The following is a 26,795-nucleotide window of genomic DNA, read 5'->3' as shown; positions in this document are numbered from 1 at the left end:
TGTAGTTTAACGGCCTTAAGTACCTTCTCTCTGTTATACAACCACCAGTGCCATCCATCTCCAGAACCTGTTCATTTTCCCCAGTGAAATTGTACCCCATAAACACTAACTCCTGATTCTTCCCTCCTTTGAGTCTCTGGCAACTATCATTCTACTTTCTGTCTCTGTTTTTGACCATTTTATGTAACACGTAAGTGGAATCATGGAATATTTGTTTTTGCAACCGGCTTTTTGGCATAATGTCTTCAAGGCTCATTCATTTGTAGCATGTGTCAGAATTTCTTTTCTGAAATTCAGGCTGAATACTACTACATTGTGTGGTCATACAACATTTTGTTCATTCATTCATCCCTGGATGGACATCGGTTACTTCCTTTTGACTATTGTAAATAATGCAGTTATGAACACGGGTGCACAAATCCACTTTTGCTTCTCCTATCCAGTCCTTACCCACATTGGAGCCAGAGTAATCCCTTTAAAGCCACAAGTATGGTCAAATCACCTCTCGTTAAAACAAAGTTTTGCAATATGCTCAGACAAGACCTAACTTCTCACTACACTGATTTGTTCCATACATGACAGTTGAAAATACCTGCTGCTGCTTCTGCTGTCATTTCTTTTCCTCCTTTCTCCAGTTTATTTATTTTTCCCCCCTTCTTCCCTTTAGGATCTCAGTTCTTGCTCTTTTCCTAGGGGAAGAATTCCCTGATCACCCTCCCTCACTAGGTCAAGGTACTCTCTCCCTCTCTCTTACACTTTCCCCTCCTACCACGTGTCACAATTGGCACTACAATATCATAGGAACTTCTGACGATTGTATTGTGCTTCAACCACTAGACAATAAACTATGAGTGAAACAGCACTATCCGGCAAAAATAGTGCCTGCCAGGGCCTGGCGTCTATAAGCGCTATTTCAGGAATCAATTTCAATAACAAATCCATGAGGACGCAGCCAATCTCTTCCGCCTGGAAGCGAAGTCACAGCGGAGGAGCTGAGTGGCCCTGCAGGAGTCCGGCTGCCAGTCCTCAACCCGCGTCCTAGCCAGCCCACACGGAGGTCCCTGTTCCCCGGGAGAGAGCGCTAGGATCGCCTCCGCCCCATTTCTGCGAGGGGAGGGTCCACTCTAACCACGGGATCCGCAGCCGCCCGGCGTCCGCCTGGGGCGGGATCGGGGGCGGGGTCGTTCCGCGACGTCACTTCCGGTGTACACAGCCGGTCCAGGGCGGTGCGCTGGCGGCCGGGGCGCATCGCAGGTGAGGAGCGGGCTCAGGCGGGCTCGGGCCCAGGCGGGCGGGGCTGGGCGGTGGGCTGTGGGCCGTGGCCGGCGTTGGCTGCGGGACGAGATCGCGGGGCGGGCTGCGCTCGGGGCCGCAGGGTGCGGGGCTGTGGGCTCCCGCCCCTTGCCCGCCCGCTGTGGAGGACGCCGGGCTCTGCGGGCGCTGGCCGGGCGGACGGAAGCCCGGAGGGCCCTTCTGGCGTGTGCCCGGGACTGGGGGCGCGGCGGGGACCCTGCGGCCGCGGGGCGGGGCGGGGGCGCTTCCTCGGACCCCCGGGGCCCGGAGGTCGGGCTGGCGCGGGGACCGGCTCCCGGAAGCCGGCGGAGGAGGGACGGCGGCCTGTGGGCGGTTGGCGGCTCGGGTCCGCCAGGACCGGCGGGGGAGGCGGCCTCACGCTGCCCCGCGGCTGCCGGGCCGGCCGCTCGCCCCAGCAGCCCGCTCAACCCCCCGGGCTGCTGAGGAACTCGATTTTCCGGCCCTGCGGAGCTCGCCGGCGCAGTGGGGCCGAGGGAGGGTCCGCGAGGACCCGGGAGGGCCGCAGCCCGGGATGAAGAACCCACGCTTGTGGGGCGAGCGCAAGATCAGGGGTGTGTCTTTCTGCTCCGCGCGGTGCGAGGAAAGAAGCATGCCTGGTTGGCACGATAAGAATTTTGTTCGTACTTTTTACAGAATTTGCCGGATAAAAAGGCTCAGTTTGGCCTGGGGGGCCCAATTGGAAAATAGCCCCTCAGCCTCGTTATAAAAGCAGTTCTTTCTTCTCCTAAAACACTCAAGACAGCGCAAAAAGTATAATGACAGTTTACCGCTAAGGGACAACCGCTGCTAACATTTTGGTGATAATAAATACAGATATGTATTGTTACTTTTATAGACTTCATAGTATATTATTTGACCAAGCTCTACTGATGAACATTTAGATTGTTTCCAGTTTGTCACAAGATAAACAGTTTTACCAAGAGGACTTGTCTGATTTAATTTCTTAGGATATATTTACGAATGGGGTCAAAGATAGCATTCATTGTTTGAAATACGTAGTTTTTTTTCCTCTGTTAACATGTTTGCAACATTTTTCTCTGTCCTAGTGTTATAAAAAATGTTTATCCATGTCTCATCATTTCATGGTTTTCTTTTCTTTTAGGTATTTAATCTTAAATTTTGTTTTTGGTTTAAAATAAATGTTTTCCAAATGGCTAGTCCTTTGTTCCAGTTTTATTGAATAATCTATAACATTATCATTTTACCACATTTTAGACCTAAAGTTCTGTGTTTGTAAGGGATACGCACAGATTTCATGTTTAGATTTTGTGTGGTTTAGATATTTTCACGTTTTTTGAAAACATCCCAGTATTTTCTTTTCCCACGGTCATTACAGTATCTTATGGGTTGGGTTTCTTTTTTTTAAAATCTTTTTTCTTTACAAATCCAGGGACTATTTCATGTTTGAGATTTTTTTGCTTTGTATCTTTTAAAGTAAAAATTTAGTTTATTGCTGTTTGATTTGCCTTCTTGCTAAGAAGGCAACAAACTCCATATGAAGAGTTCAGGTTTGTTGTGGCAACTTTTCAGTCTGGCATTTGAGATTCTAATCTTCCTCTATTTTTGCACACAAATACGTAGGTTAGCATTGGAGACCAAGATAGAAAAGCTCTCAGATTCCCTTGGCAAGCCTAGATTTTTCAATCTAAAATTATCTCTGGATTTTTGGAAGACACCATGTTTTAAGCATCCTCTCTCTCTCTTTTTTTTTTTTTTTAAAGCAAGTTGCACATGATACTGTGAAAATTTTACTAAATGTTTATTTTGTCAAAAACCTGAGGCCTAATACACCAGGAGCTGTGTGTGAAGTGAGTCTTCCAAATCTATAGGAAAATGACTGTATCCAAGAGCCAGCAGGCTGGGATAGTATAAAGTTGAGTATTTACTCTGTCCCTTTCCCCTCCGCGACCTTGTCTTTTTTTTTGAGATGAGTTTCACTGTGTCACCCTCGATGGAGTGCTGTGGCATCACAGCTCACAACACCCTCACACTCTTGGACTTAAGCAATTCTCTTGCCTCAGTCTCCCAAGTAGCTAGGACCTACCACCATGTCTGCCTATTTTTTTGGTTATAATTGTCATTGTTGTTTGGCAGGCCTGGGCTGGGTTTGAACCTGCCAGCTCTGGTGTATGTGGCTGGCGCCCTAGACACTGAGCTACAGACACCAAGCCTGTGACTTTGTCCTTACTGAACAAGACTGTTGGTTTGGATAAGGAATTGATTTGTTTTGACATTATTGAAAACTGGTTGCCATTTTCTCTTACTCTAAGTTTACAGAGAGCCTAATGTGTCAGGGGTTGTGTTTCAGATGTCTTTTATCTCTACCGAAACTATCATCTGGAGGGTCCTCTAATTGATAAATGCAGTGGCCATTGCAAATTTCCCTTGACTTCAACTGTAAATATTTGGTATGATGAGCTATTATTTCTTACTTTATGAATCTCTTCTTAGTTGGCCTTCTTGACTTGGAGCTGTTGCGGTCATTTTCTGACTGTACTTTTTCATATGTCATTGCTGTTATTCCTATATCTGCCTGGAGGGCATTTTCTGAAGCCTAACTTCATGCCTTAACTGTCTCCGAAGACATCCTCCTTCCCACTCAGTATGTGAGTGCGTTCTGGTAGAGAACCTCTCACTCCCTCACCCCTGCCTTCACTTCTGCAGGGCCTGGAACACATGCATGATCATCTGAAAATGAAATCAGAATACGTGGGATGCAAATTGGCTACCTATAGAAAAGATAAAAGCCAATAGTTTTTATTTATTTATTTTTTTAGAGACAGTCTCACCTTGTTACCCTCTGTAGAGTGATGTGACGTCACAGCTCACAGCAACCTCCAGCCCTTGGCTTAGGTGATTCTCTTGCTTCAGCCTCCTGAGTAGCTGGGACTACAGGTGCTAGCCACAACGCCTGGCTACTTTTTTGTTGCAATTTGGCCGGGGCCAGGTTTGAACCCGCCACCCTTGGTATATGAGGCCAGCACCCTACTCACTGAGCCACAGGAGCCGGCCACCCCTTTTTTTTTTTTTATAGAGACAGAGTCTCACTTTGTTGCCCTCAGTAGAATGCCGTGGCATCACAGCTCACGGAGACCTCCAGCTCTTGGGTTTAGGCTATTCTCTTGCCTCAGCCTCCCGAGTAGCTGGGACTACAGGCACCTGCCACAATGGCTAGCTATTTTTTGTTGCAGTTTGGCTGGGGCCGGGTTTGAACCCGCCACCCTCAGTATATGGGGCCGGTCCCCTACTCACTGAGCCATAGGCGCCACCCCAAAAAGCCAACAGATGTTTATAAATGTAGTTTGTTGAATTTCAGGGAAAACTTTATTATTATTATTATTTTGTTTTTTGGCCAGGGCTGGGTTTGAACCCGCCACCTCCAGCATATGGGGCCAGCGCCCTACTCCTTTGAGCCACAGGCACCGCCTTTTATTATTGATTTATTTATTTTTTGAGACAGAGCCTCAAGCTGTCACCCTGGGTAGAGTGCTGTGGCATCACAGCCCACTGCAACCTCCAACTCTGGGGCTCAAGTGATTCTCCTGCCTAGGCCTCCCAAATAGCTGGGACTACAGGCGCCTGCCACAACGCCCGGCTATTTTTTGGTTGCAGTCGTTGTTTGGTGGGCCTAGGCTGGATTCGAACCCACCAGCTCAGGTGTATGTGACTGGCGCCTTAGCCGCTTTAGCCACAGGCGCTATAAGCCTAGGGAAAACTTTAAATTCAACCAAATTGACCCAGCTGTAACCCCAGGAAGGCATGATTGGAATGTGTTTATAGCCAGAAAACTCAAACTTAATTTTGTATCCCCAGAGGAAAGACTAGTGCTTCTAGAAGATCAGGATAATGCCTGTGGAAATTGGGGTGGCAGTACCAAGGGAGGAATTAGGTGGCGTGTCTATAGTACTGTCCAGGGGCCCTGACTAGAGGAGCTACGTGCAGATCTCCATAAGACTTCTGTTGTACCAAATGAATGGGTGTGTCCTGTTGATACCTTTGGTTTAAGGGTCTTTCCTTTTCTCAGCTTCCTCCTCCATAGCTCTTGTCATTAGAGCATGGCTTCTCGTGGAGATTTTTTGCCAAGGAGAGAATGTGAGTGCTTGAGAGCTCTGTATCTAGCCTGCTTGGATCAGATCCTGGTCTTGGATTCTGGCTAGGTTTCAGTTTTTCCATATGTAGAAGGGGGATAATAGTAGCACCTTTCTCTTGGTGTTGCAGTAAGGGCTCTGAGCATGCCACTTGGCCCCCATATGTATTGGATGAGTGTTAAAAGATCAGTCATCTTTGAGCTTAGATAGCCTGAATCATTCTCCTCGAACCTTCCTGCTCCTGAGTGAACTGACAAAGCTGATAACCAGACTGTGGGAAGTGATGACAGATAAGTTTTTCCCAAACTGCTCATCCAGGGAATCCTGAGTACAGTTCTCAGGGAAGACTTCCTGGAGCTGAATTCTTGAGCTGAGTACTATGGCAAAAGGAACCCAGCACCACTGCAAGGGGAGAGGACTCTTAGGCTAGGCATGTACAAAGGTGTAGAGGTGAGCAAGCTTCAGATATTTGAGTTACAGGATATTTAGGGTAAAGGGTGGACAGGTATGAATAGAGTAGAGGGAAATGTGATTGGAAAGCAAAGTGGGACCAGCTCTTGAAGAAATAATTTATAACAAAATCTTACTGGGCACTAACAACATTCCAGGTACTATGCTAACCCCTTGGGCTCGCTGTTCTTACTTGGGCTCACAAATATTACTTCACTTGTTAAATTTTCTTTTTTTTTTTTTTATATTGCTTCATTTAATCCTAACAACAATCCTATGATGCAGGTGCTTATTATAGGAGAAGTGATATGTTGAATGTCCACCTGGTAGATCTTTTTTTTTTTTTTTTCAGATAGAATCTCACTTGGTCACCCTATAGTGTCATGATGTCACTGTAGCTCACAGCAACCTCAAACTCCTGGGCTCAAGTGATCCTCTTGTGCCTCAGAGTAGCTGTGACTACAGGTGTGTACTACCACCACCACTAGCTAGTTTTTTTAGTAGAGATGTGGGGTGGGGAGGGAGGCTGGGGGGACTCTCTCTTGCTCAAGCTGATCTCAAACTCTGGGGCTTAAGCTTCTATCCAGCTCGACCTCCCACAGTGCTAGGATTACAGGTGTAAGCTCCAATACCTGGCCCTGGTAGGTCTTTCTGCCTCTTGATTCATCCTGAACACTGCTGCAGAGATAACCCTTGAAATCTTTTGTGCCTTTTTTTTTTTTTTGAGACATTCTCACTTTGTTGCCCTCAGTTGAGCACTGTGACATCACAGCTCACAGCAACCTCTACCTCTTGGGCTCAAGTGATCCTCTTGCCTCAGCCTCCCAAGTAGCTGGGGCAACAGGCGCCCACCATACTCCTGGCTATTTGTTTTTTAGACATGTGGTCTCACTCTTGCTCAGGCTGATCTTGAACTCCTGAGCTCAGGCAATCCACCAGCCTCGGCCTCCCAGAGTGCTAGGATTACAGGTGTGAGCCACTGCACCTGGCCTCTTTTGTACCTTTAAAAGCTTTTGTTTGAGATGAATTCTTATTCTGTTGCCCAGGTTGGCGAGCAGTGGCACTAACATAGCTCACTGTAAACTCTACCTCCTGGCTCAAATGATCCTGCCACTCTAGCCTCCTGGAGTAGGTAGGACTACAGGCATGTACCTGGCTAAATTTTTAATTTTTAAATTATTTTTTGTAAAGAGAGGGTCTCACTATGTTGCCATGGCTGTCCGTGAACTTAAGGCCGGGTGCGGTGCTTAACACCTGTAATCCTAGCACTCTGGGAGGTCAAGAGGGTGGATTGCCTGAGCTCACAGGTTTTTTTTTTTTTTTTGATTTTTGGCCAGGGCTGGGTTTGAACCCACCACCTCCGACATATGGGAACGGCGCCCTACTCCTTGAGCCACAGGCGCCGCCCAGCTCACAGGTTTTGAGACCACCCGGAGCAAGAGTGAGATCCAGTCTCTAAAAAATAGCCAGGCGTTGTGGTGGGCACCTGTAGTCCCAGCTACTTGGAAGGCTGAGGCAAGAGAATCACTTGAGCCCAAGAGTTTGAGGTTGCTGTGAGCTGTGAGGCTACGGCATTCTACAAAAGGCAACAAAGTGAGACTCTGTCTCAAAAAAAAAAAAAAAAAGAAAGAAGGGCAGCACCTGTGGCTCAAAGGAGTAGGACGCTGGCCCCATATGCCGGAGGTGATGGGTTCAAACTCACCACTGGCCAAAACTGCAAAAAAAAAAAGGAAAAAGAAAGGAATATACAGATACGGATGAAATAGGTTTATAGTGTAGAAGTTGTTTCTGGAGGGATATTGAAAAAGAGTGCTGCTTGCCTTTGGGATGAGGCTGCAGAAAGCCAGGCTGTTTGACTGACAGCTTTTTTTTTTTTTTTTTTGTAGAGACAGAGTCTCACTTTATTTTTTTTTTTTTTGGTAGAGACAGAGTCTCACTGTACCGCCCTCAGGTAGAGTGCCGTGGCGTCACACAGCTCACAGCAACCTCTAACTCTTGGGTCTACGTGATTCTCTTGCCTCAGCTTCCCGAGCAGCTGGGACTACAGGCGCCCGCCACAATGCCCGGCTATTTGTTTGTTGCAGTTTGGCCAGGGCTGGGTTTGAACCCGCCACCCTCGGCATATGGGGCTGGCGCCCTACTCACTGAGCCACAGGCGCCACCCCAGAGTCTCACTTTATGGCCCTCTGTAGAGTGCCATGGCCTCACACAGCTCACAGCAACCCCCAACTCCTGGGCTTAAGTGATTCTCTTGCCTCAGCCTCCCGAGCAGCTGGGACTACAGGCGCCGACCACAACGCCCGGCTATTTTTTTGGTTGCAGTTTGGCCGGGGCTGGGTTTTGAACCCGCCACCCTCGGCATATGGGGCCGGCACCCCACCGACTGAGCCACAGGCGCCGCCCTGACTGACAGCTTTTTCTTGTGTATCATTTTGTATGGTTTGAATTTCACTGAGTTTATGCTTCATATTTTCGATTTAACAATTACTGAATTTTAAAATAAATGTGATGCACGTTAACAGTCATGTGCAGAGCGAACGTAGCTTAGAGGTTAAGAACAATAGCTATCTGGACCTCTTGAGTTAAAGTTTACCTCATCTGTAAATGGAGGAGATAATGCCTACCTCTGGGGTTATAGTAGGGCTCTAATGAGTTAATATTTGTAAAGTCCTTAGAACGATTCCTGTGTTTTTTGTTGTCCGTGTTGCTATGGCCCTGTGCTGTGCACTACAGAAAACGCGAAGATGTGCCCAGCCCTGTCTCTGGTACTTACAGGAAAGGCACACAAAGCTGACAACAGGCAGAGGCCGCAGCCGCTCAGGAAGGGCGCCATGGGGACTGAAGTGGCTCAAGATGGTTTCATCAAAACAGTGGGTATTAAGTATGGATAATTTTTAGGAAAAATCGGATGAGCATGGAAGGATTTGTTCAAAGGGTGTGTGTCCTAGACAACCTGAGACAGGAATCAGAGATAGAAAAGTGCTCTCAGAGGGCCTGAAACTGGGCTATGTTGTGTGATAGCATGTCAGGGTTATACGGCAGAGTTTTTCTTAGCATATTTAAGATAATGATATGATTTACAAATGATGGCATCTTAGACTCAATAAAATGTGGTGTCTTTACCTTGATCTTTGAAAGGCTGTGAGGTGTTCCTATGTAATTTATTTAATAAACCCTTTACGCAGGACATGTGGATTACTTCCACATTGATGTTGCCAACACTGGTACCAGGAAGTGTTCTTTTTTTTTTTTGTGATTTTTGGCCGGGGCTGGGTTTGAACCCGCCACCTCCGGCATATGGGGCCGGCGCCTTACCCCTTTGAGCCACAGGCGCCGCCCGGAAGTGTTCTTGATATAGGCCTCTACATTTACTGTGAATCTACTTCTAGGATTCATTTCTAGATTTTTATTTATTTATTTTTTTTGTAGAGACAGAGTCTCACTGTACCACCCTCGGTAGAGTGCCGTGGCGTCACACGGCTCATAGCAACCTCTAACTCTTGGGCTTAGAGCGATTCTCTTGCCTCAGCCTCCCGAGCAGCTGGGACTACAGGCGCCCGCCACAATGCCCGGCTATTTTTTTTGTTGCAGTTTGGCCGGGGCTGGGTTTGAACCCGCCACCCTCGGCATATGGGGCCGGCGCCCTACTCACTGAGCCACAGGCGCCGCCCTAGATTTTTATTTTTTTAACCATTTTGACTGTGTTCCTTATGTTTGGGTCACGGTCAAGTAAGTGCTTTTTCTTTTTTCTTTTTTTTTTTTGTAGAGACAGAGTCTTACTTTATGGCCCTTGGTAGAGTGCCGTGGCCTCACACAGCTCACAGCAACCTCCAACTCCTGGGCTTAAGCGATTCTCTTGCCTCAGCCTCCTGAGTAGCTGGGACTACAGGCGCCCGCCACAACGCCCGGCTATTTTTTGGTTGCAGTTTGGCCGGGGCCGGGTTTGAACCCGCCACCCTCGGTATATGGGGCCTGTGCCCCACCCACTGAGCCACAGGCGCCGCCCAACTAAGTGCTTTTTCAAATTGGCAGCTGCGAAGAATCATAATGGGAGGGGTTTTTGTTGTTAGCTCATGTCTTTTATTAACTCATACAATTACTTGTCTTCTGTTTTATTGAAGCAGTAAGTTAGACAACATTTGCCACAATAATGTCTATCAAAGAGGCTGGCCATAAAAACTCCAGCGCCACATTTATCTGAAGGACATTAATGATGAAGGCGAGTAAGTTTGCCATGGTCATCCCCCTTATAGTATTTCAAGACAGACAGCTTAACCTTCTTTGTCTTAGGCTTATTCTTTCTGGGAATGGTGTAATACTTTTTCCTTCTCTTAGCATTGCCACGAAAACTTAACACCAGATGAAGAGTGACTTCTAAATGTTGAGCCAATTGCTTGCCAGCGAGAATGAGTCTTAGTGATCAAGAGGAATTCCTTCCCTATCCTGGATCTTGGCCTTTACATTTTCTATTGTATCTAAGGGTTCAACCTTGAAAGTGAACCCTTAACCTAGCCAGGCGTTGTGGCGGGCGCCTGTAGTCCCAGCTACTTGGGAGGCTGAGTCAAGAGAATCGCCTAAGCCCAAGGATTTGGAGGTTGCTGTGAGCTGTGTGATGCCACGGCACTCTACCGAGGGTGATAAGGTGAGACTCTGTCTCTACAAAAAAAAAAAAGAAAGTGAACCCTTACCCACAAGGGATTTTACAAAAATCTGCATCTTGGTGGTGGTTCCACCACAGGTGGGGGATTGAAAAGGCTTCTTTTTTCTTTTTTGAAAAGTGGTTCTTGCTATGTTGCCCAGGGTAATCTTGAACTCCTGGGCTCAAGATGTCTTCCTGCCTTAGCCTCCCAAGTAGCTGAGATTATGGGCATGTACTATTTCGCCTGCCATAATGAGGTTTTTGGATGTGGAATTAGAGCTACATACTACCTGAAAAAATCTAATTTTCTTATTAAAAATGATTTTGGGCTTGGTTCCTGAGCTGGAAGGTTTGACTCCAGCCTTGGCTTGCCAAACAACAATGACGTCTGCAACCAAAAAATAGCCAGGAGTTGTGGCGGGTGCCTGGGAGGTGGAGGTTGCTGTGAGCTGTGATGCTATGGCACTGTATCCAGGGTGGCAGATTGAGGCTCTGTCTCAAAGAAAAAAAAGGATTTTGGAGATTAGGTACTAGTTAGATGGTAATTATGGCCTAGGAACCTTGGAATACCTGAGTCTTCCTGAACCCCACGCCTAGGTCCCAGAAGTGGATGTATGCCCATGAGAACAGAAGCAAAGGAAAGCTGATTTGTGCCATGGGCCTAGGCTGGGAGAGGTGGAAGTGGTTTCTTCCACCTGTTGGTGGAAGCTGTTTCTCTCACAGCTCACAAGCACCTGTGCTGTCCCTGGATCTCAAGCTGGTGGGGGAGAGTGTACTACATTCTTGTGCTTAAGTAATTTTGTGATATACTTTGTAATTTAGGGTGATTCTCCCTCCTTAGTTGTGTCCATTCTGAGGGCCTGAAAGGAGAGTGGTGGGTGGGGAAATGGAAGGAGAGGAACCATGCCTCCTTCCTCTATTTTTTTTTTTTTTTTTTAGAGACAGTCTTATTACTCATTCACCCTGGGGGTGAATGTCATGGCATCATAGCTCACAGCAACCTCAAACTCTTTGGGCTCAAGTGAGCCTCTTGCCTCAGCCTCGTGAGTAGCTGGGACTACAGGTGCCTGCTACAACACCCGATGTTTTTTACAGTTGGAGTCTCACTCTTGCTCAGGCTGGACTTGAACGCCTGAGGTCAAGTAATCTGCCTGCCTGGGCCTTCCAGAGTGCTGGGATTACAGGGATGAGCGCTTGGCATGCCTACTTCCTCTTGGGCACACAAAGCATCCTTTTAGTTTGGGAGTTGGGGCCAGCAGGTCAGAATGAAGAACTGCAGTCTAGGCTCGGCACCTGTCACACAGTCGTTAGGGCGCCAGCCACATACACCAAGGCTGGCATGTTCCAGCCCCGCCCGAGCCAGCTAGACAACAATGACAAACGCAACAAAAAATAGCCAGGCATTGTGGCAGGCACCTGTAGTCCCAGCTACTTGGGAGGCTGAGACAAGAGAATCACTTAAGCCCAAGAGTTGGAGGTTGCGTGAGCTGTGACGTCAGGGCACTCTACTGAAGGTGACGTAGTGACTCTGTCTCAAAAAAAAATATAGAAAGAAAAGAATTGCAGTCTAAGGTAAAATGCTACCATCTTACTAGTATACGGCCTCTTTTAGAGCAGTTGCTTCCATGTATTGAGACTTAAGCTGTGCTTTATGGATTTCTCGCCACGGTACTAAAGAAACCGAGACATAGGATTCAGGTGTCTTGCTTAAGGCCCAGAGTTAATAAAGTGTTACTCATTTCAGCGGACTTACTACTGAGAGCAGGAATTTCCAACTAGGTCAGTTGGATTCCCAGACCTATGTCAGTAAGTATTTTGGCAATGCAGGGTTTCATAATGTTTCTTTGTATTGGAGCACATAATATGAAAGGTAAGGGATTTCCTATTAGACTGTAAGCTCCTTGAGAACAGATACTGTGTCTGTCTCTTCACCACTAGTTGGAGCAGTGCAGTGTACACAGTAGGACCTCCATGAATGTTTGAGTATGTCAAGGCTCATGGCCTAGATAAGTGGCAGAGGGGGAAACCAACCTGAAAGTGAACTACTCCGAAAGCCTGTCCTCTGGGTGGTGAGGAAGCACCTGGAATTTCCTCATTTCTCAGTGTTGAACCTGCGGAGGCATTTGTGGGGAAGAATGGGCTCCCTAGCTGTGACTCTGACCTGTTTGAGGGCTGAGAGGGCTTGCTGGGTGCACGAGATTGAAGTCAATGTACCTATCTTAGAGGAGAGAGCTGCTATAATTATTGATAAAAATTTCTATGGATGATTTACATTTTCTGAAATAGTCTTGAGTCTGGAGTTTATCATAATTTATATCATTCCTTTCCATAGTAAGAAAAATAATTTCTAAATTGTAGTTTGATTTACCTATTTGTATACTATAGAAGCTTCTGGACAAAGGCTTCTTTTTCACCATTTGAGATTAATTTTGGATAGGTTCCATAGTGCAAAGTTGTTGAGTAGCAGTATAGAAATTTTAAGTTTTCTTAAATAACTTTCTAATGGATACAATTAAGTCTTCACTAGTCCAACTTTCTTATACAAGTTTGAAAAACATTTTTGGATAGCTTTTTTCCCCCACACCATACCATGCTGTAATAAAACTAAAATTGCAGGGTTTTTTTTTTTTTTCTTTTCATTTTTTTTGTTGCCCTCGGTATAGTGCATGGCGTCATAGCTCATAGCAACCTCAAACTCTTGGTCTAATGCGATCTTCCTGCCTTAGCCTCCCAAGTGTCTGAGGCTACAGGCGCCCACCACAACACCTGGTTATTTTTTAGAGACAGGGTCTTGCTCTTGCTCAGGTTGCTCTTGAACTCCTGAGCTTAGGCAATCCACCTGCCTCAGCCTCCCAGAGTGCTAGCGTTATAGACATGAGCCACCACACCTGTCCTTTAAATTGCAGGTTTTTAATAGTTGTTGATTGTTGAATTTTTTTAAACAGTTGGGTTTGAAGAATTTACATCAGTACTTTATGATTTTTTGTTTTTTTTTTGCCGAGACAGAGTCTAACTGTACTGCCCTCGGGTAGAGTGCCGTGGCATCACACGGCTCACAGCAACCTCTAACTCTTGGGCTTACATGATTCTCTTGCCTCAGCCTCCCGAGCAACTGGGACTACAGGCGCCCGCCACAACGCCCAGTTATTTTTTTTTGTTGCAGTTTGGCCGGGGCTGGGTTTGAACCCGCCACCCTCGGCATATGGGGCCGGCGCCCTACTCACTGAGCCACAGGCGCCGCCCAGTACTTTATGATTTTTAAAAAATTATTTACTTAGGCTTGGTGCCTATGGCTCAAGCAGCTAAGGTGCCAGCCACATACACCTGAGCTGGTAGGTTTGAATCCAGCCCAGGCCTGCCAAACAACAATGATGGCTGCAACCAAAAAATAGCCGGGCATTGTGGTGGGTGCCTGTAGTCCCAGCTACTTGGGAGGCTGAGGCAGGAAAATCGCTTGAGCCCAGGAGTTAGAGGATGCTGTGAGCTGTGATTTCATGGCACTCTACCCAGGGTGACAGCTTGAGGCTCTGTCTCTCTCTCTTTTTTTTTTTTTTTTGCAGTTTTTGGCTGGGGCTGGATTTGAACCCACCACCTCCAGCATAATGGGGCTGGGGCTGGTGCCCTATTCCTTTGAGCCACAGGTGCTGCCCGAGGCTCTGTCTCAAAAAAAAAACATTATTTACTTAAAAGTCAATTATTCTGGGTGGCACCTGTGGCTCAATGGAGTAGGGTGCTGGCCCCATATGCCGGAGGTGGTGGGTTCAAACCCAGTGCCTGCCAAAAAAAAAAAACTGCAAAAGAAAAAAGGTCAATTATTCTCATTCCCTGATTTATACTTCAGTTTCCATCAGTAGCACAATTTGTTGTTGTGAATATGTACTTGCATACTTAAGCTGTGCAAGTACTACAAAAATATTCACAACAACAAATTTCATGACCTGAACATTTTTAATGGTCCAGAACTATTTTAGGTTATAGATGCAACCTTTGTTTTACCCAAACAAAATTTTTTTTTGTTGTTGTTGCAGTTTTGGCCGGGGCTGGGTTTGAACCCACCACCCTCGGCATATGGGGCCAGCGCCCTACTCACTGAGCCACAGGCGCCACCCCTTTTTTTTTTTTTTTTTAGACAGAGCCTCAAGCTATCACCCTGGGTAGAGTGCTGTGGCATCACAGCTCACAGCAACCTCCAACTCCCTGGCTCAAGCGATTCTTCTGCCTCCGCCTCCCAAGTAGCTGGGACTATAGGTGCCTGCCATAACAGCCGGCTATTTGTTCGTTGCAGTTGCTGTTGTTGTTTAGCTGGCCCAGGCTGGGTTCGAACCTGCCAGCCTGGGTGTATGTGGCTGATGCTGTAACCACTATACTACGGGTGCAGAGCCTGAAAATCTTTTTTTTTTTTTTTTAGATTATTTTTTATTAGGGGCGGCGCCTGTGGCTTAAGGAGTAGGGCGCTGGTCCCATATGCCGGAGGTGGCGGGTTCAAACCTAGCCCCGGCCAAAAACCAAAAAAAAAATAAATAAATAGATTATTTTTTATTATTATTTTTTTTGTGTGTGTGTGATTTTTTTTTTTTTTTTTTTTGGCCAGGGCTGGGTTTGAACCCACCACCTCCGGCATATGGGACCGGCACCCTACTCCTTGAGCCACAGGCGCCGCCCTACCTGAAAATCTTTTTAATAGAGAAATTTTTGGCTCAGTGTTCCTCCAATAAAATGCTTTCAGAATTTCAATTCTGGCTTCTCCACATCCCCACAGGGGCAGTAGGTTTTGGGAGTTAGCCTTGACTTAATAAGAGGACAAAAACACCAGTCTTTTGTTTAGTATTAACAAGCAGGTAGCTAGCTCTGTCCTCAACGAGACTAAGTAATATGGGACATTTTTTCGTTAAATATTCATTAGTTTTCTTTGTATAAAATTCACTGTTCATTTAATTTACTTTTCTACTTATTAATGTGATTATTTAAAAAATAAACTAGGCTTTATCCCTAGTTTCCTCCCATTGCTTCCCTGCCTAAGGTTGCGGGGGGAACCCTTTAGTTTAAATAAAATTAAGCCTATTTATGTGACTGTTTAACACACTTGGCCTATTTTTTTTGTAGGGAGTCTCACTTTATTGTTCTCCGTAGATTGCTGTGGTGTCACAGTTCACAGCAACCTCCAACTCCTGGACTTAGGCGATTCTCTTGCTTCACCCTCCGGAGTAGCTGGGACTACAGGCACCCACCACAATGCCCGGCTATTTTTTGTTGCAGTTTGGCTGGGGCTGGGTTCGAACCCACCACCCTTGGTATATGGGGCCTGGCGCCCTACTCACTGAGCCATAGGTGCCACCCGGCCTATTTTTATTTTTAAGTTTTAATTTTAGCTTGCTTGTTCATTCTTCTTCGTTTGAAGTACTTTAGTTGTTGTTGTTGTTCATTTTCTTCTTTTTTTTAATGTTCTTCCTTTGGCGATTCTCTTTCCTGTTGCCTCCCCAGTAGCTGGGATTACAGACGCCCACCACAACATCCGCCTGTTTTTGATGTTAGTAGAGACGGGGTCTTACTCTGGCTCACTGCTGCTCCTACTGGTCTCGAACCTCTGAGCTCAGGCAATCCACCTGCCTTGGCCTCCCGCAGCGCTGGGACTACAGGTATGAGCCACCACGCCCAGCCCACCTGGCCTATTTTTATTTATTTGTATTTATATTTTTTAGAGACAGAGTCTCACTTCTTTTTTTTTTTGTTTGAACCCGCCACCTCCCATATATGGGGCGGGTGTCCTACCCTTTTGAGCCACAGGCACTGCCCCTTAACTTTTTTTTTTAATCTGTGTTATTTTGAAAGTAAATTTCAGCTTTGTTGACCTTGTGTTTGGAAAAGTTTTCCTTCTGCTTAAATGAAATTATCAGTTTGTAGATTACCAGCTACAAAAGCTGTTAAGAATCACAGATAATAACTTGCTCTGGTTTGTTATGGAATGCTGTAGTTTGTGGTGATAAGTTGCTACAGTGCAGATGTCGGCACCAGAGGCAGCCCAGAATCACTGTGGAGGCACCTAGTTAGACTGGTGAGAGCAGGTCCTGTGTCTGCCTCACTTCCCACTGCATCCCAGGTGCCCTGAGGTCAGCATGTCTTACTGGGTTGACCTGTGAGGATGGGGGATGGATGGAACCCTTTTTATTTCAACTGAGACAAGAGTCTAGCGCTGATTGGAATTTTTATTTTTATTTTTCCCATCTACCTGAGTTTTCATAGCTCAGTGTAGGGTAACTTGGACCTCATATTATGTTGTAGCTCTTTGTTTTGCTTCTAGGAGCCACTTAATCTTGGCCTCCCTAAAACTTTCTCATTGAGACTTTTCTCTAATGAAAACTTTAACATGTGATGAGTTATAGCATGAGTCTTCAAATTAAGGTACTTTTCTATTAATTCCTTGGAAGCCATTTCTGTGTAATAGGCTCTGTCTAATTCTGCCCAGGTTTTCTTCTGGAGTGGTCTCTCAGGCACAGAAACAGCCTGGACTTGGTGGGCCCAGAAGTGTTGCTTCCTCTCCTCTGGCCTTGGCTCTCAATACCTGCCTTTCCGTTCTGATGTTTTAATGATACCCTCCCTGTTTAGGGATTTGTGTAAAGGAAGCAAGGCAGTGATTACTTTTGTTTCTGCTTTGTGAACTTCCTCCCCCACTTCCTATTTTTACCGCAGTTGCTCAGGAAATGAGGCGGCTCCTGGCTAGCTGCTGCCAAACACTGATTTTAGGTAGCAAAGGCCTTAGGGTCTGAGCAATTTAAAGCATTTTCCACCTTTGTCTTTTTACTACCTTTTCCTTCAGGAGTCATAGGAAAACAATTTTGTGATTGGGTTGAATGACATCATGTCCTCTTCAGCCTTGGTGGGGGATGGTAGGGCCTGCAGCTCAGCCAAAGGGCAGCATTTTTATGAAGTAGAGGGCTTTTTTGAGCCCAAAACTGTAGGGGTGCTGTCATAGGAGAATGGTCAGCAGGAGCAAAGGTTAGATTGAAGGGACAGGACCTGTTGTGGGTAAGGCTGAGAAGGTAGATTCTGGTTACTTTCTAGGAGTCTTGGCTGACAGCCCGGAGTGGTCTGGGGAGCCCAGTCTACTCTGAAATCTTTAACCAGGGCCTCAGCTTCTGTGGCACTCACTTTCCTCTGAATGCATGGCATTTGTTTTCTAAACTTCATCTGTCTTTTTTTTTTTTTTTTTTTTTAAGAATAAAAATGCATTCAGGGTTTTATTTCTGACAGTAAATAGAAATCCTTTAGTGAGATCATGGACTTCATCTGTCTTTTTTCCAGTGACCTCTTACTGTATTTGGATCTCTTATAGCTTAATGTATGGGGGAGCTTTGTATTATCCAGGAAGAATAGCTTTTTACACATTAGGTAACTTGCATATGGCAGTAGGGCATTTTAGGGTGGGTCATTCTTTGTTCTGGGGCTGTCCTGTTTGTCGTAGGATGTCTAGCAGAATTGCTGGACTCTACCTACTAGATGCCACTGGCACTTCCGTAGTCCCTAGTGTCTCCAGACATTGCCAAATTGGGGGGTAGGGTGGGAACAGAGTCCTCTTGTTAAAACCACTGTGTTAAAGGATTGACTGCTAAATTATTTCTTTTGTAAAATGGAATAAAGTAAAATGTTTGGTTCTCTGGGATTGGAGCCGTTTGTTTCTGTATCTGGTTTGCTGCTTAAGATTGTGCCGTGCTCTGTCAGCCAGTGTCCAGGGGTATCCTCTGTGTGCTTTCACTGAAAGAGACAGGGCCTGAGCGTCGGCCAGCCTGGCTTCTGGTCCTCATGCAAGGCATTTCTCTCAGCTTCCGTGCTTTGATCTTGCATACTCTGGAAGGCCAGTACCTTGGAAGCTGAACAGTGGAAGTATAAAGGAGGGAATGAGAGGTTCAGGATGTAACAGTAATGATGGCTGGTTGTAGAGCAGACACTGTGGTAAACAAGATTGACAGCATTGAAATTATAGGGTGGAAAGGTGAGGAAAGAGATTAGGGACCACGTAGGATAACACCTTTGTTTAGGCTAAGCATGGTAGTGCCTTTAACCAAGCAAGACAGTAATACAGCAGGAGGAGCAGGGCATAGAAGGGGACAAGGTAGAATGTGATGAGCTTGAGGATGGCTCATGGTCTAGTCCTAGGGTGACAAGCTGGAGTGTGACGAGCTTGAGGAGGTGGCTCATGGATCAGTCCTAGGAGAAGAGTCTGGACTGCAGAGTTGAATTTGGGAATCATCAACAGTGGATAGAGAGTAGGAGCTCCTAAAAAGAGATCACTTTACATTGTTCCAATTCAACTTTATGTCCATTCCAAGAAGCCTAGAGCTATAAAATGTCCAAGAGTCAAAAACGTGGTCTAGATATTTGACAGGTGGAATAGTGCAGTGATAGATAGCTCAGGCTGTGGCAGCAGGCTGCTAGGCTCAGATCCATCTCTTTGGTGACTACCGCCTTCCCCATGTGGTAAGAACTTTGAAGAACACGCTAAACCTCTATATAGGCCTCACCTGCCTCACAGGGTCATTGCAAGAATTAAATCAGGTTAACACATGGAAAGTGCATAGCACAGTGCCTAGAAATTAGTGCACACTCAGTTAAGGTCAGTTGTCGTTTTTTGTTTTTGAGACAGCGTCTCACTGTGTTGCCCAGGCTAGAATTAGCCTAGCTGGGGATTAGCCTAACGCACAGCAACTTCCAACTCCTGGGTTCAAGTGATTTCAAGAATTAGCCTATCTGGGATTTAGCCTAGCTCATAGTAACCTCCAACTCCTGTGTTCAGCAATCCTCCTGCCACAGCCTTCTGAGTAGCTGGGATTACAAGCACCTGCCACAACACCCAGATAGTTTTTTTTTTTCTTTTCTCTTTTTGAGACAGAGTCTCACTATGTCACCCTCAGTAGGGTGCTGTGGTGTCACAGCTCATAGCAATCTCCAACTGTTGGGCTTCAGCGATTCTTTTGCCTCAGCCTCTCAAGTAGCTGGGACTATAATGCCTGGCTATTTTTTTGTTTGTAGTTGTCATTGTTGTTTAGCAGGCCAAGGCCAGGTTTGAACCCACCAGCTCTGTGTATGTGGCCAGTGTCCTAGCTGCTGAGCTGCAGGTGCTGAGCTTTTTTTTCTTTTTTTTTGAGACAGCGTCTCACGCTATGGCCCTGGGTAGGGTGTTGTGGTGTCACAGCTCACAGCAACCTCCAACTCTTGGGCTTAAGTGATTCTCTTGCCTCAGCTTCCCAAGTAGCTGGGACTACAGGAGCCTGCCACAACACCTGGCTATTTTGTTAGTGTTGTTGTTGCAGTTGTCATTGTTGTTTTAGCTGGCCCGGGCTAGGTTCAAATCCGCCAGCCTTGGTGTATGTGGCTGGCGTCCTACCCACTGAGGTACAGGTGCCACCCAGAGCTAGTTTTTCTATTTTCAGTAGAGATGGGGTCTCACTCTAGCTCAGACTGCTGTTGAACAACTGAACTCCAGGGATCCTTCCACTTTGGCCTCCCAGAGTGCCAGGATTACAGGCATGAGCCACCTCTCTGGGCCAATGTCAGCTGTTTTTGTTTTAGGGTTCTACTGAGGATTAAATGAGGTTATATATCTCAAGCTCCAACTATAAATAGGCACATAATAGGCACTTAGTGAGTGGTCCACTGTGTAGGGGAGTACTTGTGTGAAACATGATATATCTCTGGTAGCTTATTTATTTTTTTAATGCAGAACCTTATTTCTAGCACTTAATTACTGCCTCCATAGATTGTAAGGGTGACTGCTTATGCCGTGCAAAGATACTACTAAATAAATACTGAGATGAAGTAGTCATTCAACAAATATCTGTTGGATGTTTACAGTGTGCTTAGTACTCTTGAGTATCCCGAGTGAGCTCAGTGAACGTGGGGTTGGTGATAGCAGGAAAACAGAGGGAAGTGGCAGTTGTGATACAGTATTTAACAGTACAACAAAGTTAATGTTAAGATGGGGCTGGCAGCTGCAGTGAGCTATGATCTCTCCAACCTGACAGAGTGACTAAAACAGGATGTTAAGGTAACACACAGGTGGACCCCTAGGTTAATCTTTGTCAAAGCGGCTTCTCAGAAGAAGCAGGGTCTAAGTTAGACATTCAAGAAGAGTGAAAGTTAGCCAAGAGAACTTTGCAGACAGAGGAAACAAAACATGTAGACTTGAGAGATGGCACATGTAAGAAGTGGGTGGTGGTAGGAAGTGTAAGAAAGTTGGGGGTGGCACCTGTGGCACAAGGAGTAGGGCACCGGTCCCATATGCCGGAGGTGGTGGGTTCAGCCCCGGCCAAAAACCACAAAAAAAAAAAGAAAGTTGGGAAGGACAGTGGAGCACCATAGTGGATTTTAAGCAGGAGTGTGATATAATCAAACTGTCTCTAGAACATTCATACAGCAACTAGTGTAGTCAAGGTGTTTGGAAGATCACTCAGGAAGTGCCTCTGTAATTTAGGCAAGAGGTGAAGACGGTCTGAGGTCTGTTATGGCAGGAAAGTCAAAGGGAAAGGGCCTTGAGAGATATTGAGAAGGCCAGAAGGGTAAGACTTGGTGGTTAATTAGATGTAAGGAGTAGGGGACAACTCCTAGGTTTCTGCAATGTTTAAGTAGGCAGAGGGCGACGTTTTTATCAAGACAAGGAAGGAACACTGAAAGGCTTGGGTGACTTGGCTGTGAACATTTGATTTGGGGACCTGTTCAAGAGGCATTTGTTGGGTTCTGGAGCACAGGAGGAAGACCTGGGCTACAGAGATAGATTTGGGAATCCTTCCAGGGGGAATATGTTGCTCTTGGAAACGGTATAACCCAGAACTCTGAGGAACCACAGTGCTTAAGGTGTGTCAGAGGGGGGTGCCTCACAGTGGCAGCTAAGGACGGTCAGAGGTAGGAGGAGAGCTAGGGGAACCAGCAACTTTTCCTGTCAGCAACTTACAGAGTTGCTTCACTTTTTAATGTGGTAACAGATAAAGGGATCCAAAAAAGTAGAGTCCTAAGGAGGAATAGAAACAAAAGACTGAATCTTTCAGGCATTTTTCTCTTGCCTGGATATTTTAAATTTATGAATGTTGAGAACAAAATTCTTCAAAGCATTTTTCTGCAATGTATTTCTAAATATGGTTTGTGTCAGTCTGAACTGACTAAAAACATGGAAATGGTTGGGCTTTGAACTTCATAGACAATAACTTCACTAATCTGCCGAAAGAATTTCCTGTAGTGTCTCCACATTATCGAGGGTAGATATTCAAGTTTACATTTTTGTGGATTGGAGAGGGTAGAACATTTTCTGGGTTTTTTTTCTTTCTCTGAAGAGGGAATTGTTTACCAAGTGATTCATTTTTATGTTTTTTATAATAGCTTTATTGAAATATAATTCACATACATATAATTGACCTTTTTTGTTTGTTTTTTGGGATAGAATCTTGCTCTGTCATCTAGGCTGGAGTGCAGGAGCACAATCATAGTTCATTGCAACCTGTAGCTCCTGGGCTCAAGCAATCCTGGCTCAGCTGCCTGAGTAGCTAGAACTACAGACACAAGTGACCATGCTTCCATCTCCCAACCCCTATTTTTGTATTTGTTGTGGAGATAGGAATGCCCAGGCTGGTCTCAAACTCCTGGCCTTGTCAAGCATTCCTCCTGTCATGTCTGGGACTGGGATTACAGGTATGATGCACTGTGCCCGGCCATCTGTTTAAACTTCTAATGAGCCATTGTACTGTTTTCATTTTATATTTCTACCAGCAATATGCAGCGTTTCTGTTTCTCCACATCCTTACCCATATTTATTTATTTATTTATAAGACAGTCTCACTCTATTGCTCAGGCTAGAGCCCTATGTTATCAGCCTAGCTCACAGCAACCTCAAACTCTTGGGTTCAAACGATCCTCCTGCCTCAGCCACCCTTTTAGGCGGGACTACAGTTGCCTGTCATGATGCCCATCTAATTTTTTATCTTTTTAGTAGAGACAGTCTCACTCTTGCTTAGGCTGGTCTTGAACTCCTGAGCTCAAGAGATACTCCCAGAATGCTGTGATTACAGATGTGAGTCACCATGCCTGGCCAATAATAGAATTAATTTCAGGTGTTTTTCTGGGGCCTAAACTACATGTTTCTTCTGTATTTTGATCAGGTTTTCATCTTAGTTGTCCTTATTGGTCCTCTTGGTTTTCTTTCAGTGTCTGTGATCTTTATCAATTAAAGAACTGGGTTTTTTATATGGGTAATTTGCAGGCGGTCCCTATGTTGTTCCTGCAGTCCTCTTGCCCTGTTGGGAGTTGGCTGATTGAGTGATTAGGAGTGGAAAGTACAGATGAGATCAGGTTGATTAGTCTATTTCCCACTTCTGATTTTGGTACCTGCTGATTCAAAGTTGGGCATTTATCCAGCTCCTCCAAGAAAAGGGCTCTGCCTCTGTGCCCTCCTTTGACCCTGTGTGTCCTAGGAAGTGGCCAGCTTTACTCTGGTCTGTCTCGTAACATAATTTCTTCTGCATTCTCTCTGTCTTCTAGAAAATGGCCAGTATTTAAGTGGATTATGGCCTTCAGACCTTCTCATCACTATTACATGTGATTCCCTCTTTAGTGAATGGCTTTACTGTATGTCACTGGGATTTGGGGAGGATGGGAGGTCAGTGCATGTGCCTTGAAATGTCTCCTTGAAGCTCCTTTGTACTATACCATTACTGACTTACTGACTACTTGCCATTGCATTTTCTTTGTTGGCTTAATGATGAAATAGATTTAAATATGTTCTTGTTTTTTTTTTTTTTCTTTTTTCTTTTCAGGTTTTTTTTTTGTTTTTTTGAACCAGAGTCTCACTGTGTTGCTCTCAGTAAAGTGCTGTAGCATCACAGCTCACAGCAACCTCTAACTCTTGAGCTTAAGTGATTCTCTAGCCTCAGCCTCCCAAGTAGCTGGGACTACAGGAGCTTGCCACAACACCCGGCTATTTTTTTTTTTTTTGCTGTTGTAGTTATCATTGTTGTTTGGCGGGCTCAGGACGGGTTTGAACCTTCCAGCTCTGGTGTATGTGGCTGGCGCCCTAGCCACTGAGCTACACGTGCCAAGCTTTTTTTTTTTTTGGGATAGTATCATTCCATGCCCTGGGTAGAGTGCTGTGGAGTAATTGCTCATAGCAACTTCAAACTCCAAGGCTCAAGTGATTCTCTTGCCTCAGCCTCTGGAGTAGCTGGGACTACAGGCGCCCACCACAACACCCAGCTATTTTTAGAGGCAGAGTCTCACTCTTGCTCAGACTGGTCTCAGACTTCTGAGTTCAAGTGATCCTCCCACTGTGGTCTCCCAGAGTGCTAGGATTATAGGTGTGAGCCACCATGCCTGGCCTAAAATAATTAATCTTAGTTTTCACAAATCACAGCTATCAATCTTTAGTTAAAGAAAATTTTGATTCAGGGATTAAATTTTTCTTTGTATCATCTTAGTTCATTTTAAGTAGAAGTTAGGTATCACTGAAGCACCTGATGCTTCCCACCTTGGGATAGGTAGATTTCTATTTAGTTTGGGGATTGAGTAAATTTACAAGACCTTTCTTGTTTGTCAGTAACTTTTTCCCAGACAAGGCCTGTTTACTTTGCTTGTTTCATGGGAATGGTCAAACATTTAGTACTTAATATATGCCAGATATTATTATAAGTGCTTTATTTGAATTCATTTCCCTCAATAACAGTAATTACTGTTTTGTTTTTTTTTTTTGATATGTTTTGTTTTGACATTTTCTTTCTGCTAGGCTATATGGGAAATAATTACTGTTATTATCCCTATTTTACAGACAATGAAACTGAGGCAGAGAGAGGTTAAGGAACTTGCTCAAGGTCACATAGCTGGTAAGTGGCAGAGACGAGTTAGGCAGGCTCCCCAAGACCACTCTTAATATTTGCTTTGGTACTCTGCCTCTCTAAAGGGAAGAGCTTCAGGTTTTCCCAGGATGACTGACTGCTTTTCATATCTTACCAATTATGGGTATAAGAAAACCCTCTTATACTGAAACTTCATTCGGTTTTAGACATGTTCTTTATTGTTTGAAATAGAAATTGCTGGTGACTCTGATTGCAAAAATTAATGTTTTAAATGATGTAATCATGTGTGAGTTCATTTTAATTTATTGAGAACCTCTGCAAATTATTGTGTTGAAAAGATGTGACTTAAGCTACTAAAATGTCTTTCTGCTATGTGCTAGAGAATTTTAAGTAAGCATTAAAACTTTTAAATATGATACTTAAATCTTACAAGTCTTGGCTTCCCTAACTTTGAGGTCTTTCACAATGTGTGTTTATTTCCATGCAGCATGAATAGTGGATTCATAAATGGTGAATGTTTTCCCAGTGAAAATTCTTTTTAAGAAAATATGGAAAAGAAATGTCCTTAAATGGACTGAACATATTCAGCCTGTCGGGCAGATAAATATGGGGGGAGAGCATTTGTAAAACATTCAGACAGCATTCAGAAGACTTATTTTTTAAAAATTTAAAGTCCAGGTGCTTGTGTGCATGTGTGTTGTGTGTATGCACTTTAAAACATTTTCATTTCAGAAATGTTCAATAAGATAGGCTAATAGGGGTGGCGCCTGTGGCTCAGTCAGTAGGGTGCCGGCCCCATATACCGAGGGTGGCGGGTTCAAACCCGGCCCCGGCTGAACTGCAACCAAAAAATAGCCGGGCGTTGTGGCCCCAGCTACTGGGGAGGCTGAGGCAAGAGAATAGCTTAAGCCCAGGAGTTGGAGGTTGCTGTGAGCTGTGTGAGGCCACGGCACTCTACGCAGGGCCATAAAGTGAGACTCTGTCTCTACAAAAAAAAAAAAAAAAAAAATAGGCTAATAGAGCAAAATGATGTGATGAACCTCTTATCCCCATCACTTGACTTCCAGCAGTATTTCTTCAGGGGTTGTTATGACCCCTGCCATGAAGATGACTCCTTAGAGAAGTGTCACCACCCTCTGCATATTGTTTCATGGCAGAGAACCCATTTGAAAATGATAGAACTTAATGGTGTTTCTTTTCTTTTTCTTTCTTTCTTTTTTTTTTTTTTTTGAGACAGAGTCTCACTTTGTCACCCTCAGTAGACTGTCATGGTGTCATACCTCATAGCAACCTCAAACTCTTGGCCTCAAGTGATTCTCTTGCCTGAGCCTCTCAAGTAGTTGGGACAGGTGCCCACCACAATGCCCAGCTATTTTTTTTTTTTTTTTTTTGTAGAGACAGAGTCTCACTTTATGGCCCTCGGTAGAGTGCCGTGGCCTCACACAGCTCACAGCAACCTCCAACTCCTGGGCCTAAGCGATTCTCCTGCCTCAGCCTCCCGAGCAGCTGGAACTACAGGCGCCCGCCACAATGTGCCCAGCTATTTTTAGAGACAGGGTCTTACTCTTGCTCAGGCTGGTCTCAAATCTGTGAGCTCAGGTAGTCCATTTGCCTCAGCCTCCCAGAGTGCTAGGATTATAGGTGTGAGCCACCTCACCTGGCCTTAATGGTGTTTCAGTTTCATGGTATTTCCTTAAATGCAACATTGTCTAGTTTTGATAATAGCAAAGATCAGCAAAGGAATACCAGATCAGTTAAGAATATGTAAAAACTGGTTTTCTTCTTAGGAGCTTGTTTTTTTCTCTGCCTGGGTAAGAATGCCAGGCTTAACTGTGGCACATATGGGGTTTTGTTAGTAGCAATTATGTTACAAACAGCATATTTTAGTGACTTGTCCAACCAGTCCCCTGGTTCTCAGAAATAGAGTTGTTTATCACTTCGAGGGGAGTGCCTTTCTATATATATATTTTTTGAGACAGAGTCTCACTCTGTCATCAGCAACTAAAATATTTGGGCTCAAGCGATTCTCTTGCCTCAGCATCCCAAGAAGCTAGGACTAGGCACCCAGCTCAACGCTCAACTACCTTTTCTACTTTAATAGAGACAGAGTCTCAGTCTTACTCAGGCTGGTCTTGAATTGCTGAGCTCAAACAGTCCACCTGCCTTGGCCTCCCAAGAGTGCTAAGAGAATCTTTTCTGGATTCTTGAATGCACAGGAATGTTGGTGAGAATACCTGAGTTGCATTAAATGCTGTTTATATGGTCATTTTCAGGTATCCTCATCCTGTGGCTTTCAGCAGGTTTTCAGCTCACCAGTATGGTTCTCAGATTATAGCATACATCAGAATCACCTGGACCTGGACATAGTGGTTCACGCCTGTAATCCCAGCACTCTCAGAGGCGCCGGCAGGTGGATTGCTGAGCTCACAGATTTGAGACCAGCCTGTCAAGACTGAGGCCCCGTCTCTAAAAATAGCT

At 45.2% G+C, this 26,795-nt stretch overlaps 1 protein-coding gene and 1 pseudogene across 2 annotated transcripts in view; one reads left to right on the top strand and one right to left on the bottom strand.

Moving 5' to 3' along the window:
* Positions 1 to 1,233: 1,233 nt before the first annotated feature.
* GARRE1 (granule associated Rac and RHOG effector 1) overlaps positions 1,234 to 26,795 on the top strand; it is an 86,913-nt gene continuing 61,351 nt past the window's right edge. The window contains 2 exon segments of the mRNA XM_053608248.1: positions 1,234 to 1,254; positions 24,290 to 24,344. The gene's annotated coding sequence lies outside the window, so the exon portion shown is untranslated.
* LOC128597697 (ubiquitin-40S ribosomal protein S27a-like) lies at positions 9,919 to 10,568 on the bottom strand (annotated as a pseudogene). Its single transcript, XR_008383320.1, has 2 exons — positions 10,535 to 10,568; positions 9,919 to 10,354 (listed from the first exon to the last, which is right to left on the bottom strand). The product of XR_008383320.1 is annotated as a ubiquitin-40S ribosomal protein S27a-like (transcript).

Source organism: Nycticebus coucang, chromosome 10 (assembly GCF_027406575.1).
Source record: "Nycticebus coucang isolate mNycCou1 chromosome 10, mNycCou1.pri, whole genome shotgun sequence".
Taxonomy (NCBI): domain Eukaryota; kingdom Metazoa; phylum Chordata; class Mammalia; order Primates; family Lorisidae; genus Nycticebus; species Nycticebus coucang.
The sequence above is the reverse complement of the archived record's forward strand: the minus strand, read 5'-3'. Positions and strand labels throughout refer to the sequence as shown.